This window comes from Chelon labrosus (assembly GCF_963514085.1).
Source record: "Chelon labrosus genome assembly, chromosome: 6".
Lineage (NCBI taxonomy): Eukaryota > Metazoa > Chordata > Actinopteri > Mugiliformes > Mugilidae > Chelon > Chelon labrosus.
This window is the reverse complement of record NC_140342.1, coordinates 4,971,612-4,988,187: the sequence shown is the minus strand read 5'-3', so window position 1 is coordinate 4,988,187 and position 16,576 is coordinate 4,971,612.

The window sequence follows — 16,576 nt, the reverse complement described above, 5'->3', positions numbered from 1 at the left end:
TGTTTTACCCTCATTGAAATGAGAGCCAAGGTCAAGAGTGTTATTGTTTCGTAACGTGTTCTAATATATTCAGTTTGAATTTATAAATATTCAGATCCTGTTGTCATCCCTTTGGTTAAATATTTGATCCATTTGTGCATTAATAAATTCATTTATCTTTGAAAATGACCACTTTTCTCTTGTATCTTCCCTCTAGAAGGTGATATATTCGTGTCAGATGGAATCCGTTCTTGTATGACCCAAATGAGGGCAGTGCTGGGTTGTTGTCATCTCTTACGTAAGTGGCCTGGGCTCTGTTTCCAAAAATCAATTTCATCCTAAATTCATCATTGTCTCTTGGCTCACAAAAGAACAAAAGACAATCTTAGTGCTACAGTAAGAAAGCTGTCGGGAAACTTGGCCCCGGATAAATGGCTTCCTGTTTGTCCCAGAGAGTGGTTAGCTGGGTCAGCACGCACAGAACGACAATAATAACCAAGCCCGTCTGAGGCTCTGATCACTGTCTGAGTTACAACTCTGCTACACTTTCTGCTGCCTGTAACCCTTATTCTTTGCCCAGTTTAAAGCGCTGTCTCTCACTAGGTTTCAGAACAGTTGACCTAATTTGACACTTTATTGTTTCCTCAATAAGAATCTTGTCTGCTGGCCAGGATCCACATAACAAAACTCAGTGACCAAAAGTGTCATTGTGCGAAACAATTCACAAGTCTCATGAAAAATAAAAGGGGAACATTATGGCTTCAGAGAGGCTGCAAATGTGCCAGGTTTTTTTTTGACATCTACAACGTCTTGCTCCTGTATGCAAGTTGCAAAGAAGCAGCCTACAGCACTACTCTCGCATGATGAACTACACATGTATTTTATGTTGTATATCTGCATTACAGAGGGTTTTATTTGGAAAATGAAACTGTGTGACCTGCCATGATCTGTCTTCAGGGGCCTCCAGATATGACATCATCAACACGGGACAAGACTCCTGACCTGCTCCGCACAGAGGCTCTTTGATTAGAGGGCTTCATGAAGCGTTCACTGACGCTCTGCACAAACACACTGAATATATTTCAATTACCAGCCTGAGGTAGGTCATACTGAGTGCTCCACACAGTCAGATGTTACAGAGCTGTCAAAGGAGTGCCACCTCAATGTGATACAGCAGAACCCTAGGTCAGATCAAAGCGATGATTCTCTCCAATTTCAGTGAAAGACTTTAAATCCAAGTCCACTGCAACTAATAATTATTATTATTTATCGATTAATTTATCGGTTAGTTCTTCTGTCTTCTTCTGTCGCTGCAACAAGCTAATGTTTGACATTTTAGCCCCAAAATGATCTAAGAATAAAAGTTGTAGGCTTTCTGCCAGGTGTCACAAAGCAGGCAGACAAGGTTAGCAACTAGCTGGAAGGACTGGCAGAACCTTTAGTTGCTATAAAAAACCTGAGGGTGCATTTGAATGATCTGATCTCTGACCACATTTATGATGATCTGGGATGCATCTGACCGCATTCCTTTGGTAGTGTGAACACACAATGCTTCCTGGGTTACATTAAAGTCCCATTAGTTTTACCTTATTCATTCAGAAAAAAATGGCACCACTGTTATAAATGAGCGCCCGAAAGGGAAAAACACCCTATGTAGTTTCTGTTCATTAGTAATAAGAGCTTTTTAAAATATTTTGACTTTATAGCAGTTAACCAATTAAATAATAGATAATGATTCCTCTGACAAATCAAATAATACATTAATCTAAACAAGAATGGTTGTCTGTCTCTCTGTGTTACCCCTGCGATAGACTGGAGACCTGTCCAGGGTGTACCCCGCCTCTTGCCCAATGACAGCCAGGATAGAGGAAAAGCGGTTAAAGAAGATGAATGAATGAATGACTTAACGTGTGCTTTCAGTGAGTGAGATAGACCACAGCTCGTTCCAAAATCTATGTCATTGTCCCAAGTCTATATGTCACGGTGTAATATAGCACAGTGCTTTCTATTGTTCTGATACAGGAGACTGCAGCTGTTACAATATTCTGCTGTGCCCCAATTTATGTCTGCGTTTATTTGCCTACAGTGAACGGATCTCAAATATATATTTGCTAATGTCACACATTCAAGCAACCAGGTCTTAATAGCCCCAAAGAGAGAAAGTCCGAGTGAAAAGATGAGACAACTAAACACTGAAGTGAGATAAGAGATGCAGTTCAGTCAACACTGGTTTCTCTTAGTAATGACAACAATTGGCCCCAAAAGTAAAATCTTTGTTTTTGCCATATCATCAAACAGATTAATTATTCATCTGTGACCTTTTGATGGAGGAAATGATGTGGAAAATGATAGGGTGATTATCAGCAAACACTCGTCTTAAAGTGTAGTTACACATTGGTCACTAATAAATTAGTCAACTTTGTGTTGTTATTTTGTTGGGCAGCTTGCCCCTGTGCCACCCAGTGGTCATTAAAAATCGCTACAGCGCTAACTGTTTTGTATACGAGATGTCTTTTGTGCGTCATCCATGTTAAAAAATATTGAATGGTTCCTATTTTTCAAAATGTTTAATACTTTCAACAAACTACTAGATCTCAACAGGGTTTCTAAAGACCTCTTCAGCATTATTCTACTGTATATACCATGCTCTTGTTTCATCATACTAGTCCTCTACATCTGCAGTTTCTGTTGTTGGTGAACAACAACATGTTCTCCTTAATTTTCCCACTGATTCCAAAGCTTTTCGACTGCCTATCTGAGAGTTCAATCTGGCAGAGGAGCTAAAGAAGGAAAAAGCACAAGCAGCTTAGGAAGGGAATGTACTCAACTAAGAGGATGCGGAGGGGAAAGGAGGAACCTTTCTTTAGCTCAGAGCTATTGTCATTCCAGCATAAGCTAATACTAGGGTGTTAACAACAACAACATGGATTATTTCATAGATTCCCACTGCCTCTGTGAACCGCAGAAGCTTTGTTTATGTTGCCGTGGAAGAAATTATTATTACTGAATTAAAAATTTCCACTACTTTGAGCCACTTCACTTGGTCAAATATTGCTGCAAGCTTCCATTCTTGTAACAACTGTATGTTCTATTTTCTATCTTCTTCTTCATTCAAAATCTAAAACAGTCTATGCTTTGAACTCATAGAGCCTGAGGCCGCATGAACTAATCTGATAATTGCCTTTTTGTTAGAGGATTGTCTTCACTTCAACATCTGCAGAACGCTGGTTGGACCAGCCAGCACATACGCCTAAGTTTGTATACAATTTTTAGCTAAATTGCGAGTAGCCACTGACAAGCACTCATTCAGATTTTACTGACAAATGACTAAGGTCACAGTGAAAAAGCAGTTATACCATCTACTGTATGTCTTCCATTGTGTGGGAAGGCATACACCGATCAGCCACAGCATTAAAACCACCTTCTTAGTATTGTGTAGGTCTCCCTTGTGCCTCCAAAACAGTTGTGACTCATCAGAGAATGGACATGGGCCTTCTGAGGGTGTCCTGTGGTGTCTGGCAACAGAATGTTGTTAGTGGGGGCCTTTGGGTCCTATGGGTTGAGGGGAGGGGCCTCTGTGGATCATTCCACAGACACTTGATCAGTTTGGGATCTAGTGAATTTGGAGGCCAGGTCAACACCTTGTGCTGTTCTTCATGTTTTTTGAGTTGTTCCTAAACTTGTGTGTGTGTGCCTGCGTCCGGCTGCATCCTGCTGTGGATGGCTGCTGCCATCAAGGAGTGTCATTGCTATGGGGTGGGGGTGCCTGGTCTGGTCTCGGTTGGTGCTACATGTCTAAGTAACATCCACATGAATACCAGGTCCAGATTTTTCCCAGCAGAACATTGAATTGTCATAAGACGGTCAATGTTATTCAGTTCTACTATCAGTGGTTTTAATGTTGTGGATGATTGGTTTATAATATGGTGGTGGGGACAGATGTTTAATCACATCCTCCAGTTTTGAGAAGATAGCAAAAACTTGCTTTCCGAATATGGGATGTGGAGCTCATCATATTGCTTTTTGTTGTTCTTTTCCTTATTTATAGCCTCATTATTTGTGTTACTTATTGCAGAGCAAAATACATTTCACATTTTAAAATGTATTTTTGTTATATATTGGTATAACAACCGAATAGATTCCAGCTGAACATAGGATTAGAACGACATAAAGACAAACAAATCCAGACTCTTATTACCGTAGCCTACATCTTTTTTTCACTTGTAATTTCATTAAATCCCGATTATATATATATATCTAAAAGCAATCATCCTTATGTCTGTTAAGACTGATGGATCATAGGTAATGTTAGCTAATTCCAGCAAATGTTAGTCTTAACTCAATCAGCGTATGGACAAGTATTTTCTTTTCTCCACTTTAACCTGTCTCACATGGAAATTTGAGTGCTTCCATTGTTAAACTTTTTTTTAAAAAAACAAAAAACAAAAAACAAATCATTGACACAATACACACCTCTGCTCACCTTCTAACTAGCACATTTTAGCAAACAGTTATTTACAGTATTTAAACACTTATAAAGCAGTGATTCCCTCCCACCTGGCAAAAATTCAGGTGGAAGGGAACCACTGCTTTTTCCTTCCCTCTTTTAGCTCTGTTTTTGGTCTCCACCAGCTTGAGAGCAAAATATATGTATTTTTAGCTGCTACATGAACCACTATGTTCCCTAACTGTGTCTGTCAGCTGCTTAATGCAGAGCTGGTGTGTAGTTCTACACTGAACAGCTTCTTGTTACCCCCAAAAGCAAAGCTGGCAGAGTTGGAGAATTGTGAGATTGAACCAGAACAGTAACCTCAAGATTTGAAAGATGCTTAACCGCTCCACACAACTGAGGGAACAAAGCATATGTCTATATGAAGAGCGAGACAGGACTTACAAACAGAGCAGACCTATACGTATCTCCCCTGCCATTTGATACTTTATTATAGTAAAAATATAGCATCTTTAATGTAATGTAAAACAATATTACAATATAAGTGGATCACCTTAATCTGTGTAAGGCTGTATGCACATGTCAATAAATGTGATAGTTAAGTTACTGCAAAGAAACTGATGCATACAGTAGAGAACCTGGGTCAGGTTATCTCAGTACAAAGTGTAATAAAAATGCCGTAAATAATCTTTTGTTTGCACTGTGCTTAATAGAAGCTGGATGATTACAGGGTGGGTGCATACATAATGCAAAGGGGATGGGAGACGTCAGTGGGGGGTCAGTTTGAGACTAACAGCAGATCTTTGCCCCAGGGCCACATGACAGGTAAATCCGCCCATGCTACTTGCATTCACTGTTATTTTTAAAATAGATCTGTTCATTACGATATAGAAAATAAATTAACAGGCAGCTCATTTTAACTCTAAATGTTTACCTTTATCTGGGCGTGATATTGGCATTAACGAAAGGAAATCGTCTCAAGCAGGAGATTATGAGAGGGGGTCTTCCGAGGGAGTTTTTTTTTCCTTCGAGGGAGTCAGATTTCCCTAGACCGTGGGTCCTGGGAGTCACTCAGCTCGGGACTGAGAAAGCCTTTGTGCTGAGAGAGAGAGAGAGAGAGAGAGAGAGAGAGAGAGAGAGGCAGACAGAGAGAGCAAGAGCGAGCGAGAGAGAGAGAGAGAGAGAGCAGTGTGACTTCAGGTCTGCTTGGTGAGGCAGAGACCACGGAGTCTGCCTGAGTTTCATCATACACATTTCCTTGGAGTTCACTTCCAAAGCTGGATTTTTATTTATTGTATTGCAAAAATGTTTCAAGGGTAAGAAGTAGTTATATGCGTTACCTCAACATTTCCAGCGTGAAAAGAAGAGGTTTTTTTTTATTGATTTGACAAACTTTTCACATCTTCAGCTACACCTCAGAGCAGACCTCTGCTCCACTTCAGCTTTACATTCAAACACATTTCAGTTACAGTTTAACTTATTCTAACTTAAACTCATGACCTTTTTCGCTATTTTGAATGTTTCGAAGTATATTCACCGCTTCGCTCAATGCATTACATACATTATATGACTGATGTTGCTCCTTAGGTGGTCTCTCGCCCTGCATCTCGCTCTGCTGTGCCGGCTGGCTGCTGCCCTGCAGGTTATAGAAGGTAAGAGTCATGCTTTTATTTATTTATTTTTTTTCCCAATGTTGTCTTTGTAAAGAAATTTACAGCTGGGATGGATCCTACAGGAGAGAAAGCGCTGACCCAACAGATGCTCCATTAAAAGAGCAACATGTAGCCTTTCCTGATGTTTATGTACTTCCACTTATGTACTTCTACGTAAATGGTTGCTATTAAAGGCAAATTTGATTTCAGTAGATCATCACATACTAAGTAATGAACACATACATATAAGTAAGTAACAAGCTAAGATTAGGAATAATTTTCAACCAGACGTAGGTTGAATATAATGGCTAAATTGTTGACTTGTAGTCGCAGATGTGCCTTTAGTTCCTCATTTGACCACAGGTAAAGTCATTCTAAATGCTGTGTTTAGTTTTGTATCATAGCAGAGTCGGAATTTAGGTGAATTTGTCCTCGGATAAAAGATCCAGGTGACAGCTGAGGGAAAAATATTCAAGTTTCAAAATTTAACAGAATCATGTATCTCACACTGAAATGCCTGCATAATATATCTGAATAAGAATACATACTATTCATTATGTATTTCCTTGATTTCAAAATTCAACTACTTAAATATAAAAGCATACAACCTGGGCTTTTTCACTGTTCCACATTGTCTTCACAAGATTTAAGAGATTAGGAATTGTATTCTGATGTTTAAAGAGCAGATTGATGTCTTTTTCCACACGGTAGCTTAAAATGGAGGAGTAAAAGTACAAGCAGTGGCATTATTAGGCTTTAACGTATATGCCAGCAACAGTCACATCATGTCTAACTAACTTGCTAATTATTGTCTTTCATACTTACTTGATTATTTTGAGTCATCTTTACAAGGTACTTTACAGCTTAAATCACATTATCCACAATGGCATCCAAATTCAGTGCAAGTTCATTTCTCAAAATACTTCAAATATGAATTACTGCACATTTCTTTCCACTGATGTTATGTGAACATGCTCTGCGCTAATTCTTCAGCCAGAGAACATTTAAACATTGGTTCAAATCAAATGTGTGCCATGATTTACACACTTGAAAATGTGTGTCGAGGTGAATGGAAATGCACATCGGAACCTGAATATCTGCCATCCAAGCAGCGGCTACAGGCATGACTGAGGTAGACGGGGCTTGCTTTACAAACCCACTGTTTTTGTGTCATCTACACATTATTACTACCACTCAATGACATCTAAATCCTGTCTTGGAGCTATGGACTACCAGAGTGATAGAGTATTGTGCTTTCATAAAAGTGTGCTAATCGTATTTTTAGAGGGTGTAGATTAAAGCAACGGATGTCGAGATCTGCTGACATTTAGCCCCTAGTATGGGCCAAACTAAAATCACAGTGGTCATAATGCATTTTTTCATTGTTATCAGATGCTCCCTGCCTCCAAGCTGTCGGTGTCTTTCAAACCCCACCCCACCAATTTGCAATGCGCTGAGCTTTGACTGGTGCAGTGCACCTTTAGTAGTCAATAGACCATCAATAGACCCTCACCCACAGACCCATTGCGAGACTCCCCCTTCCATTTCCATTTTCACACCTCTGTTGAGGTTTTCGTCCACTGGCTCCCTGCTGTGAGGCTCTTTTAATACAAGGTCTGAACAGGCCCTTATACAGCTCTGCTGGAGAGTGATAGTTTGTTTGCTTGGCCACAGACCAAGCTTCCTCTGCCCTCTTTATCTTCCGAGTGTGTCCGATGAGGGAGCTGGAAGTGGCCGTCAAGTCAAACGCTGCACCAGGGTGAGAAGTGAAGTGTTCAGTTGGTATGGTAATGGTGTGAGGGGTTTCCTCTGCGCAGGATGTTTGTGTATTCAAGATATTTGCGTTAGGAGGAGGGTTCACACCGAGCTTTGAAGTAAGATGTTGAGAACACACTTGGAGCAGTTTAATGTCAGCACCTGTAGGATTAGGGTGGCTTGGGTTACTTTTCGATCATGGATAACAAAAATAATGTCCGTTTTGCCTTTCTTTTACATTTACATGAAGTCAGTAATGTTGTAGATATTCACATGGTTTAATGGAAAGATTTGTGTTGTCTGGCCTGAGTTATACTGTATATTATAACAGATTGCAGTGGACTGCCAAAGGCTTGAGTGTGTCTTGTGACAAGGACAGCCAGATCTACAGCCTGGAGGCCAGAACAACTTCCTTACCCACACATTTTTTTTGTGTGTGGGTAAGGTCTAGAGTCGCTCTGTTGAACTGATTATGCTCCGGCAAAGATCTGCCAGGCCAGTGTAGTCATACAAGTCATCTAAGAGAAGTGGAGTTGAATTGGCTGACTCTGTATTGGTTGAAACATGCCCCATAATGAAACCCAAATGATGTGTTACCAGAAGTGAGTTTGACTAACCCTAACCTGGCTAGGAAATCTGTGTTCATTCAAGGACAAAGAAAATGACTCTTAGAATTACAGTTGGGTATCTGCCTTTTTGCAAATAATTTGAGGCCCCAAACTGCCAAAGTGAAGCTATATCATCAAATATTTTAGAAACTACTAGGGTAATCTTGTCATAGAGCAGTGTTTTATTTATCTTTCAGATCAGCTACATTTTATTGCATATTTAGGTCAGTATCCTATAAAATATATTCACATGGGACAATTCCACACTTCATTATATTAATCTACGTTCAGTCAGGGCACAGGAAGGATCTGGAGGTGAAGGTGATGGACACATCTGACTTTCAGCATTAACCATACAAACAGTAAACTGTTCATTTGCTGTAACTACAGTATTCTAGCTAGGGCAATGTGATAGTTTTAAAAATCTGTTCAGTAGAAAATTATTAGCAGTTCTTCTGTGCATGTTTGCCCCACGGTGGCCAGCGAATTTCCGTAAGGGACAAAAACATGGCTGTAGCTAAACGCCTGAAGCAGAAGTTGTTGGAAACATGAATGAAGCCGGAATCAGTGTGGACAGCAATGCTGAAAACATGGACCCTTCTTGGTTATCTTTTTCTACTGAATGAATGCAATAAAGAATGTTGTCAATAAAGCCAGGGTGATAAAGATCGTCTCCTGTTAGATTTACAGCAGATCTACAGTGGGCAGAAGTATTTCACGATTGTCAGGTTTATGTTTTGGGGCATGTAAACGCATGAATCTTGGATCATTTCATGTAATATCCATCATATGTCATATCTCATCATATGTATCTCATTCCGATTGTCTTTCAGCCAAATGTTATACTTCTGCATCAAACCTGTGCTACTGGTAGGTTGTAGCTGCAAACCCAATGCAGCAGCCCGACCTGAGCCTCCACAGATGTAACTACATGTCATGACTCATGACGCCGCCTCTACCAAGCGTGACTGGTCTGTCTGCTCCATCGCACACACAGCAAAAACTAAGCGGCAGGCTCAAATGTTATAGGCTTTGGGGTAGCCTACATTACCAATTCATGGTTAATTTGAGCTTTGCAATAACCCAATTTCTACAGTGCGTTTAAACACTTTCTCTAGTTACTTGGTTTATGTGGGGGCTTTTGGAATTGTCCAATATCGACGCACTTTTGGTTTGACACTGACTCGTACAACACCCAGCAATCTTGGGCAAAACCAAGTCTTTCTAATGTTTAGCCATTTGAGTGAGAGGTGAGAAAAATTTGGAAACGAACACCTTCGGATTAAGACAGCTTGTAGAGCAACTTCAGATGAGTACATTCTAGACATCTTAGCATTTTCCAGACATCCAACTATGCTCTGCTACCTCCCAACCCTTTCAAAACCCCTCTTATTTTTACATCAAGGACCTTCACTTTCCATTTACCGTTGGTTGAGTTGCTCTGAAAGGATTCCATGTTTAGCCAATATAAATGATTGTAAGGTGAGCCCAGTAGGAGTCTGTTTCTGACGAGTTTCCTCTGTACAGAGTCACATAATCTTGTTGTTGATAATTTCAGTCTTATGTCAGATGCAATTCTTTCTGCTGTCAAAAGCATAGTTTTCACATTCATTTGCCTCCCACCCCAGAAGTTTTGTGTATGAGCCTTTCAATGGCCTGACCTTATTTGCTCTCTGATGTTACTGGAAGAAAACTCCCACCAAGGACCCTTTAGCGTTTTATGGCTCTCTACCTAAACGTCTTCTGTATATTTGAGCACTGAACGCCCTCACTGCAGCGGCGTCCTGTCTGGAATGTGCCCATTCAGCCAGAGTGACTTTGATTTGAACACAGTTGGGCACAATGGGCCAACTGTAAAAGGTGTCATTGCTGTATGTGTGCAACGGTCAGCTCTATGGGGTTTGGGGAGGAAAAAAACTCTCACTGGAAACTTGAAAATAAGAATGGGTGTTTCTTTATGGGGTCTTTTGACTTTCCGTTGAAAAATGGTCTTTCTCTCATAGTTTCCATGATGTGATGCTCAAAGAGGTGATGTAGTTCTCCAGCTTGGGTACCCATTAGCATTTAGAGGAAAACACATGGGTGTACATTGGTTCAAAATGAGAAGGAAAAAAAGGAGCTGTCTTTCTTATAGATGAAATGACACGACTGACAGAAGCTATCATTATATCAACCTGATGTTTACTTATGATAAAAACTCGGAAGAACTCGCGGAACAGCTCTGTCATGGTTTTAGGAAAGCAAACTGGAAATGTCACTGGTTGTCTGTTGTTGTTGTTTGGGTACACGTTTCCATGGTTGCTGCCTAAAAAGTGGGCTATGAATCGCTATCATTGTGCATCTGTTCCATGCTATCTAAGCTTTGGGGCATGAAGAATACAAAGAGGCTTTTACCAGCCGAAGAAAATTTGACTCTTCGTGTAATTTTGGAGAGTTATCTTTCTGTTTATGGCCGCAGTTAATGGCTGAAAACACATTTCGTCTTTTAGAAGTTACCACAGAGTACAACGTTGGCAAAGAATCTGCCAACACTTTTACACTTGCCCCCTCTGGCTCCATGTCTGGCGAAAAGCATCATTTTAGTGTGGGGAAGGTGGACACTAATTTAAGGCTCCAACATGGCTCCAGCAGAGCTTTGCAGATGCTGTCTGTTTGAGCTGTTGTTTGTCCTTCAGCTTGACTGGTGTTGTAGAGGAATGAAGTCAAATTTTCATGTGTTGCCATTATCTGTCCAACTCACTTGTTTCGTTCAGTTAGCATTTCACCGCAATAGCTTGCTGGAGGTGGTCTCCGTATTCTCTGTTTCAGTTGAATCTCTATAATCATTAACTCTGGGTAGAGCTATGCAAACAGACACTGATGCGCAATCATCTCACTTTACCCAGCTTGGGTGGTTATTATCAGTGATGGGAATAACGGCGTTAAAATAAGCGGCGTTACTAACGCATAAGTGATGATGATTGGCTAAGGTAGGGTAAGATTTCATGGTAAGCCAATCAGCGGCAGGGCAGTTTTCAGTTGGGCGGGTGTTGTTTACACACAAACGCGCGCATAGCAGTATCACACAAGCGATCAGAGATAGCTGGGGTACCATGAAGTTTCTTTAAAATACAATGACCCAGCAGTGATTGAAAAGCCCAGAAGATCAAAACATAATCAGCTGGAATCTCCAAATACTCTTCTCACCAGCTGGACAAATAATCTTCTGCCACATGTTAAATATGTGTAAGATACAGTCATAGCTTCGTACTATACAGCTTAGTAGTGTGTCAGCTTACACATATATGCCAGTATGGCAATATGACTCTGTCTGACTGTGATGTAAACACTGCCACATTTATGTATATACATGTAATCAGTGGCGAGCGTCCACTGATGGTTCAGTAAAAGTCTTCAAACGACTGCTGAAAGCCACTGTGCAGAGATGGAAGAGAGTTTGCAGAGCTATTAGCACAGCAAGCCAGTAATTACCGGGCAGACTAACAGTAATAATATGACCTGTGAGTAGGGCTCGGGAGAAACACAAACAGTTTGTTAAAGGACATTTTGTATCGAAATTCTGATTGATTTTAACCTGTTTTAACTAAGCATTGATCTTGATTTAAACGAAGTGCTGAACGCAACGAGACGAGTCTGGGATGCCTGCCTCATAAAGACATACTTGCAACACAAACTTTAAGCGTGACAAGAAGACAAAAGTGAAGTTGTTGACTCTTGTAAACTTCCAGCTCCAATGCAATGCATGATTTTATATACAGTGACCACAAGCTCATAATTACGGACAGATTCTTGTCTGAGTCCTCCTCAGCCTCCATTAAAGACTTCTGACTGGAGTTTTAAGGGAAAGGTGGAACGTACACTGTTCTTCTGTGTGTGTGTTTAAACTCGGGCTGTTGCATATTTGAGTCTGAGCCTGTGGCTACAGAAATTAGACCTGTGCCGCTGTTTGCAGACGGAGAGCATTACATAAACACACACTGACGCTCTCACTCTTTAACTACAAATATATGTAATCCATTTAAAGGACCAGATGGAAGACTACTGTTAATTATCTGTGAAAACTGATTCAGCTCAAGTTTTGATTAGTTTTGTCCAAGTAAAAATCAATAGGATCACTAATATACAGTTACATAACTTATCTTTTTACCTTTTTAGCATGGTACTTAAAGTTAAGGGTTGACTGTATATATACAATTTTGCTTCCTCTAAAAGAAAGCCCTCTGCACACCAGCCCCATTCCGCACCACAGTTTACTGCTTATTATTTACATTTGGATTAGGCATGGCTCAGATAGTTCTCCTACACTTAGGCTTCTTCCATTCCTGGAGGCCGTGTGCATGCTCCTCACTGACTGTCAGTGCCATAGTGAGGAGCGAGTGAGACATATGAACATAAAGGTTAAATCTGGGGAGGGGGGAACATCTACAAATGTGAGCTCATGGCTGTAGTGATCTGAATACTTCTCAGAGCCCATCTTCTCAGTCTTCAAAGAAGGATTTGATCACTTCTGGTTCTGTGCACCACGTGCATGTGGTGAAGAAGCCACATGTAAACTAAGCTGTTAAACTGCGAAGCTCAAATCAGCCTGCAACAGAGGTAACAAAATGATCTGATCACACGTATATCCTCCATCTACACATGTGCAGGTCTCTGCTAACAGATGAGAGAGGAGAACCACCACCCTGTACAGCGTTTTACTCCAGCAGTGCCGAACAATGGGGATTTTTGTGGCTGACATTCAGTGGGTGGAAGGCAATCGATGGTACACTGCCAGGGAGCCACTGGGGCAAACATGAGATAATATTTTCCTGTCACATTTCTCTGAAGGTTGTCTTTCATTCCACACAAGCGTCTGTCACAGTACACAAAACACAAAAAGGAGTGACATAACTGACCAGTAGGGCGTCACCATCACTAAACTCCTCACTGCCTCAGGACTGTATTAGTTTTTTATGTGGGGTCGCCCAGTGGGATTCGCACCTGTGACAACGCCACTCTTCAGGATCTAATGGGCAAAAGAATCCCCCTTTACCGCGCCTCCCTTGTGTTCCATTAACACTGGAGGAGGAGACAAACCCATGCAAAGAGCTCTGAGAACAACATTCGCAGCTGAGCAAACATCCCTACACACACGCTGAGGATCTCACATTCAGTGTCCCCGTGCCTTACACATGCATAAGTGGGACATGAGGGGATGTGAATAATTCAGTGTAGATCTGCTTGTCACTCATTCTCTGTAGTTTGGTTTAAGACTTGCAGTACTGCAGTATAGAAAAAAAAATACTAAAATGTGATCATGAGTGGTACAGGCTGTGGAAAGTGACAAGTGATTTTAACATAGTGGAGGTTCAGATTTTGCTGTTGGCATCAGTTCATGTCTACCTGCTGCTCTCTGTGTCCAGCTGACCCTTTCAACTCAACAGGCATTAGCACATGCAAAAAAATCATCAGTTTCTCTTTCTGTTTCTGCATGGATGTGTGTTTCGGGAGGTGAAGTAAGGGTGAGAGGATGGCAGGGGGTTGTGGGAAGTAAGATGGAGCAATGATTCTGGACACTCGATGTAATGGAAACTGTCCCTCTGCAGATGTCCACCCCTGACCTCATGACAAGTCCAAACAATGCATTCCTCTATCTGAAATATGCTGTAGACCATACAGTGTGCCATTCAGTGGACTTGTGTGTGTGTGTGTGTGTGTGTGTGTGTGTGTGTGTGTGTGTGTGTGTGTGTGCGTATTAGTTCTGTTTGTGCATGTGTGTGTGTTTGAAGTCAGAAGTTCATCTGTGGCATTAGCTGAGTTAGCTGGTTAATAACCTGGGACCCTGCAGGCAGCCTGTAAACCATTAAACCAATCTCACCGCATGCTACAATCACATGCCACTTACCATTAGACCGGTTTACCTTAATTTTACAACTAATACGGAAAAAAGCACTTAGTCAAAAAAAAAAAGCTGCATTAACTCGCATTTTTATGATAAAATAGATCAAAACACTACATGTCATATGAAAGGTTTCTCTCAGAGTGACAGATATTATATAACAGAATATTAGCGTCTTTCAGCTCATTATTTTGGGTAAAATTTGACATTTTATGTATTCCCAACTGTTTACTGTTAGCTCTGGTAAATCCAACATCAAATGATAAACACACCAATAGCAGCTGTTGAACATGGTGGAACTTGTATCGGCTAAAGAGAAGAATATTTTAGAGCTGGAGACCAAAACTGAGGTGATATCGGACCTTGATAACTTCATGCAAATTTATTTGTGGTCTGGAATTGCTCTGTTGCAAACTGATTGTGCTCTGGCAAAGATTTGCCAGGCCAATCAAATTGTTTGGGTAGGCTTTGTGTGGGGATGGGCAGTAGAGTAACAACAACTAAAAATGGCTCGAACTGGTTGTAGGAATATCCAGTTGCATGCAGGGAATGTGAACTTAAAATCTTAAGCACTGAAATGCACTGTGGTCAATACATACGGTTACCAACCTTTATGTAAACATTACTGTATAGCAGCCACAAATGGATCCCTTTTTCATGGTTTAAAGGTGTGGTAATTCATCTGAAGGGTGGGGGTGTTGGGAAAAGCTCTAAACACAACATTAACATGTTAGCACCCTATAAATCTGATATCACAAACAAGCTAGTAAACTGGTCTCTTACAACTCTGGCAAATTGACCACATTATCAAGCCAACATTAAAAGTCTATAAAGCTTCCTTTATAAGACTGCTGCTGTGACAGGAAGGCAAAGAAGGTAAAATCCAAAACAAGTGAGCTTAAAGATGCTAAAATGGTCTGGGAGAGCCGAGAGAAACTGTTGAACCTTTCAGTGTACAGAAAGAGGCTTTTTTTTTTTTTGTAAATCAATTTGATTTAGTAATATCCTTGTGTTTGTCAAATGATATCTGTGAAAGCCAACCTTCAGTCTGATGTCAAAGGTCACACAAACAGGACAAAACCTCAAGCTTATAGGAATTCTGACTGAAGGGCACGCCACCAAGGTGGTTAGTTTACAGCACAGGGCCTTTTACCCTTCAACTCACCTGGTTAAAGTGTCTGTCCATTATTTGAGTTTTAGATCACAGCCTTTGAAGATAACGAAAGTTAAATAAAGGGAATTCACCTGAGACCACATTCCTCTTTAATGTAGTCAGCTGTGTCTCTAACTGAGACAACAGAAGTTATCTTGGCCCTGTGGATGCATGCCCTGGTCATTATCCCAAATGATCTTAATATTACTGATGCTGGCTTTCACCACAGGTTTGAAACTGGAGAGCTGTTTCATGTCGAGAGGATTCCTGATACACTTTATAGTGACCCACCATCTAAAACAGTTGATCCACTGCCAATATTACATGTACAACAAGAGCGAAAAGAGTGGACTGTATAAACATAGTTTCTGTTTCAGAGGCTAATAGTCATCTACTGTATGTCATCAGTGAGCCCTGGCCTGGTTTTTAATTTGCTATTCTGATATGATCAAACAGCAACTTAATTTGTCACTCATCACAGTGCAATCTAGGTTGTACCTACACATGACTCTGAATAGGAGCTCACATTTGCAGCTCACAAATGCACATTTGTATCTTTAAATAAAAGAAAACAACCCGTCGAAACATTTAGTCTATAGCTAGCTTCTATGCCTTTCTTACTCTTTGTGTGTGTTCTGGAGGGGGCAGGTCATGTCTTAGGGTTAATCCTACCCTGGGGTCAGACTCTTCTGATAACCTCACTGGCTCACTGGCTCACTGACTTCCAATTTTCTCCCGTTTTCTTTTCTCCTCTTTTTATCTTTCCTGTTCTCTTTTCTTATCCTCTACTCTAAATGAGCCCTCTTTGTTTCTCTTGGTCCGTCCCTCCCTTTATCTACCCACCCTTTTCCCATAATTTACAATCTTTTGTGACAAATTCATCTAATCAGTTTACTACTTTTAAACCACTCACACACTTATTCATTACGTTTCTCCATTGGTCCTGATGTATTCCTTACTATGTTGTTGAATCCAGTTCAGCTAGTGTTCTACTATTTCTCAAAAAGGCACCTCTTGACCCACCCAATGTCTAAACTTCTCTGTCGCCAAGGCTAGAAGAACACAATTGTTGAGTGGATCATTTATTACCTTAGGGGCAAT